The sequence below is a fragment of the Dermacentor variabilis genome, chromosome 1 (assembly GCF_050947875.1).
Source record: "Dermacentor variabilis isolate Ectoservices chromosome 1, ASM5094787v1, whole genome shotgun sequence".
NCBI classification, from domain to species: Eukaryota; Metazoa; Arthropoda; class Arachnida; order Ixodida; family Ixodidae; genus Dermacentor; species Dermacentor variabilis.
The window spans coordinates 29972585-29978059 of record NC_134568.1 but is presented as its reverse complement, the minus strand read 5'-3'; the positions used below and the strand labels follow the sequence as shown (position 1 = coordinate 29978059).

The window sequence follows — 5475 nt, the reverse complement described above, 5'->3', positions numbered from 1 at the left end:
CGCGCGTTTACGACAAGGCACTAACTTCCAACTAACGCTTAATGCCAGATGTTCTGAATATATACTGAAAAATATACAAAAAAGAAAAGAACATAACGAATAAATTGATCATACCAACGCGTGTGCATTACTAAGCGCTTGTTACCAGCTGCCTTCAATAAAGGTTTATTTCGCAAATAACAAAAGAAGCGATGAGCTGACGCACTACTAATCCTCATTATTCATTACCGTAGCTTCAACATTCACGCGCGTGCAACCATCTTTTTCTCTGAACAAGACTGCAGTGTTGTCAAAAGACGGAGCACACCCACAATCACGGGAGTGTAACACCAATTTTCCTTGTCCTCCCTTTGTCGTGTTCCTGCCGTGCTCCTTTGATATTTTCCCAATCCGCCGTGGTTGCTCAGTAGCTATGGTGTTGGGCTGCTGAGCACGAGTTGGCGGGATGGAATTCCGGCCACAGCGGCCGCATTTCGATGGGGGCGAAATGCGAAAACACCGGTGTACTTATATTTAGCTCATCAACATCAGCATGGTTACGCCCACTGCAGGGCAAAGGCCTCTCCCACACTTCTTTAACTACCCCGGTCATGTACTAATTGTGGCCATGTTGTCCCTGCAAACGTCTTAATGTCATCCGCCCACCTAACTTTCTGCCGCCCCCTGCTACGCTTCCCTTCCCTTAGAATCCAGTCCGCAACCCTTAATGACCATCGGTTATCTTCCCTCCTCATTACATGTCCGGCCCATGCGCATTTCTTCAGTTCAGTTCAGTTCAGTTTTATTCCTTAAAGGCCCCCATTTCAGGGGGTGTTACATAAGGGGTGGGATTACATTTGTAGTGAGGAAAACAAAACAGCGATGGTGATTTAACATTGAAGGTGATCTGTTACGCGTTCTTGAAAAGCAGGTGTTGAAGCGATGGCGACGATGTCATGGGGTAGGCCGTTCCAGTCCGTGGCTGCTCGAAGAAATAACGAAGCTGAAAACGTAGTAGTACGTGATAGTGGGCGGGCAACTTGAAGGGGACGACTGGTGCGGTGAGATATGCGTGATGCGGCGGTGATATACGGTGCTTGATTGAGAGGAGAATAAAAGAATTTGTGATAAAGGGTGAGGCTAGCAATGCGACGACGAAAAGAGAGGGGTGACAGTCCGGATGTAGCTTTCAAGGATGAAACACTGACGTCATATGAGTATGAGGAATGAATGAATCGGGCAGCACGATTCTGTACAGCTTCCAACGCGGTGATTAGATATGCTTGATGTGGGCTCCAGATGGGGGATGCATATTCTAATTTGGGTCTTATAAGTGATTTATACGCGAGCAATTTAACACGTGGTGGGGCAAGACGAAGGTGACGTTTTAGAAAACCGAGTGTTTTGTTTGATGCTGAAATGATGTTACCGATATGAACCTGCCATGATAGATTAGAAGAGAGGGTGACTCCTAGATATTTATGATTGTACTTGCTCAATCTGTGTGTTAGAAATTAAATAATGAAAGAGATATGGATTGTGACGACGAGTGAAGGACATGAGTTTACATTTACTAGGATTGAGGGACATTAGCCAGTTATTACACCAATTTAGTACGTTGTTAAGCTCTGTCTGAAGAGTGTATTGATCGTGACAGTTATTAATGGTGCGGTAAATAACACAATCATCTGCGAAAATTCGAATATTACAGGAAACATGCAGGGGCAAGTCGTTAATATATATTAAGAATAGGAGGGGACCCAGGACAGAACCTTGTGGGACGCCTGAAGTAACCGGGAGAGATGTAGACAGATGGCCGTTAAGATAGACTGACTGAGAACGGTTAGTTAGGAATTCTTCAATCCATTTGAGAATATTAGGGGGTAAGTTCAGCTTTGAGAGTTTTAGTAATAGCCGGCGGTGGGGAACCTTGTCAAAAGCTTTAGCGAAATCAAGAAAGATGGCGTCGGTCTGCATATTACGGTCTAGATTAGTGTGCAAGTCGTGAAGGAAAAGCGCTAGTTGGGTTTCGCAAGAGAGGCCCTTACGAAACCCATGTTGTGAAGGGTGAAAAAAATGGTTTTGGTCCAAGAAGTTTACGATTTGTGAGTAGATGACATGTTCCATGATTTTACAAGGCACACTAGTCAATGAAATGGGGCGGTAATTCAAGGGCGAGTCTCTGTTACCTGATTTGTAGACTGGAACGACCTTCCCCGTTTTCCAATCAAGAGGCAAAATTCCTGAGGAGAGTGACTGTGAGAAAATGAGACATAAATATGATGCACAAATTGATTCCACATTTTTCAATAGTTTTGAATTAATCAGGTCCATACCAGCTGATGATGAAAGTTTCATATTGTGAATTATGGATGAAATGCCTTCTTCGACGAACGTGACTGCCGGCATGGGGGTTTCTAAGTTAAAGGGTGGTAATTGTGAAGGTGCGTCGAGTTCGGTAGTGAACACAGATGTGAATGCATGGTTAAATATTTCTGCGCATTCATGGTCAGTCATCGCTTCATTTGAATAATTCGTTAGTTTAATATCGGGAGGATGTGATGGGTTTAAAACTTGCCAGAATTGCTTGGGGTTTCTTATAAGTAAGTTTGGTAAGTCATTGTGATAAAATGAGTATTTGGCGTTACGAACAGAAAGTAGGTATGAATTTCGGCCTCGAAGTATTTTCCCCATGCGGCAGGCGTGTCGTTTCGTTTGGCGGTACGAAACAATCGTTTCTTTTTGTTTTCGAGTCGTTTTAAGTGCTGGGTAAACCATGGTTTATTGCGATTAGTATGAAAGGTAATCCTTGGTACGAACATATTAGTGAGATGATTTAATTTGTTCTTGAATATCAGCCAGTTTTCATGAATTGAGCGAGTGTGAAATGCGGATACGTATCCAGCAAAAAAAGTGTTAAGTTCTTCAGTTATTGCATTATAGTTACCCTTATCGTAGAGTTGTATCGTTTTATCGGATGTCTGTTTTTAGTCGAGGTAAATGAGAATAAAGTATGCATGACTTTGTGATCGCTGATTTCAGGAAGGTAATTGATGGATGATACATTCTCGGGGCTGCTTGTTAGTATCAGGTCGAGCGTGTTTGCTGATTCTCGTGAGACACGGGTTGGTTGGGAAATTAATTGAGTGAGGTTAAAATTTAAACAGACATCGATGAAGTTCTTCGCCTCTGCATGACACGTTATTGTGGAACTAGCTATGTTCTGCCAATCAATATCCGGGTAATTAAAATCACCAAAAAGAAGAATACGGGCATTTGGATATGTGAAAACAAGTTTATGAAGGATGTTGTTCAGATGACGTGGGAAGTCTGGATTAGTCTGGGGGGGCCTGTAGCAAACGCCAAGCAGAACTGTTACGGGGGGAGCGCGACAGATGAGCCATATGGCTTCAATGTCGGATGCGACGTCAACAACAGAGCATGATATGCCTCGATGAATGGCAACGAGAACACCGCCCCCCCGTTTGCCTTTTCGATCGTTTCGATACACTTCGAAGTTGGGTAAATCGGCCAAAACTTCCGTATCCGTTACATCACTATTTAGCCAAGTTTCTGTTAGTATTAGTATGTTGCTCCCGGATGACGACATGATGTTTGATATGAGTTCGCGCTTTGGAAGAAGACTACGGATGTTAGTGAATATTATCGAAAACGAGAGAACATTGTGCGGTGGAGCGGGTCGACGATTTGTTAAAGTTTTGTGACGGGGCAATTGCTATGCTATTTCCTTAACGGCTTGGGATGATGCGTCAAATACATAGCGTTTTGAGCCGATGTGCAGGGTTTTGAAGCGCAAGGAGTACTTGTTGGAATTGGCTTTGGCAAACACTAGTAACTGTTTACGCGCGTGCCGAACGGTGCGGGAGAAGTCCTCTCCAATACTGTAGTTTGTGTCTTTCAATTTACGGCCATTTGATAACAGTGCGTCTTTGGTTTTATGAGATAGGAATTTTACGATTACGGGACGAATTCGGTCGGCTGAATGATTTCCGAGGCGATGCGCTCTTTCAATGTCGTTAGGTTCCAAGGTTATATCAAGATTTTTGCGGCAAACATCAATGATTAGTTTTTCTGACTCAGCCCACGTTTCAGCGCTAGCAGGGTCAGGGATGCCATAGAAAATAAGGTTATTCCGACGTGATTGGTTTTCCGCGTCATCCAGGCGTGTTTCTAGTTCTTTAATCTTTTTAGCTTGGTCGATTGTGGTTGACTGCATTATTTCAATATCGTTTCTGAGGTGAAGAAGTGTTTGGTAATGCGTTTCGAGATCGGCCATTCGTTTGTCTAGGCTTGCTATAGTTTGGTCTGTTGTGTTAGCTGTGTTTTGAGGCCCTGTATTTCTGTAATCAACAGGGTCTGTCCCGCGTTTAGCTTCTGTAGTTCAGCGAGTACAGCAGCGTTGCCCTCAGGACCAGGGTTAGTCTCAACGTCTCCTGATAGCATGAGCAAGGAATGAATTACGTGAGCACACTCAACGGCAATGGCAACACAGCAGTGCGGGCTCGGAAACTGCACCAAAATATAATTACTGGATTTTTTAGCGAAGAGGGCATATGATGTACTGACCTGCATCGCAAAGGTGAGCGGATTAGGCGGCTGCGCTGTAGTGCAGTCACCGAGCCCACGAAGGGGTGTCAGCGGGTGAAGCTCTTTTATACATGTTGGCATTGTTGCTGATGTCGATGTGGCCATTCATGGTACTGTGATTTCCGGTGTGTGCAGCTCCTCTGGCGGCACATCCAGTAGGGACGAGCACTCGCCGGGCGGTGGATGGCAGGAGCCAGGGTCATCTCCAGTGTACGGCAGTGCGCATACCGATGACGCCCCCGTAGACAGGCCTGCCAGGGACGGCAGCAGCAGGCTGGCAAATGCGAGGACGGTCGTCTGCATCGCAAAGGTAAGCGGATTAGGCGGCTGCGCTGTGGTGCAGTCACCGAGCCCACGAAGCGGTGTCAGCGGGTGAAGCTCTTTTATACATGTTGGCATTGTTGCTGATGTCGATGTGGCCATCCATGGTACTGTGATTTCCGGTGTGTGCAGCTTTTCTTGATTTCAACTAAGATGTCATTTACCCCTGTTTGTTCCCTCAACCAATCTGCTCTTTTCTTATCCCTTAACGTTACACCCATCATTCTCCTTTCCATAGCTCGTTGCGTCGTCCTCAATTTCAGCAGAATCCTTTTCGTAAGCCTCCAGGTTTCTGCCCCATACGTGAGTACTGGTACGACACAGCTGCTATACACTTTTCTCTTCAGGGATAGCGGCAACCTGCTGTTCATGATTTGAGAATGCCTGCCAAATGCACCCCAGCCCATTTTGAGTCTTCTGGTTATTTCAGTCTCATAATCCGGATCCGTGCTCACTACCTGCCCTAAGTAGATGTATTCCCTTACCACTTCCAGTGCCTCGCTACCTATTGTAAACTGCTGTTCTCTTCCGAGACAGTTAAACATTACTTTACTTTACTGCAGATTA

The 5475-nt window shown here is 45.1% G+C and overlaps 1 pseudogene; it reads right to left on the bottom strand.

Moving 5' to 3' along the window:
- Positions 1 to 3017: 3017 nt before the first annotated feature.
- On the bottom strand, positions 3018 to 4587 carry LOC142570694 (uncharacterized; annotated as a pseudogene).
- Positions 4588 to 5475: the final 888 nt, after the last annotated feature.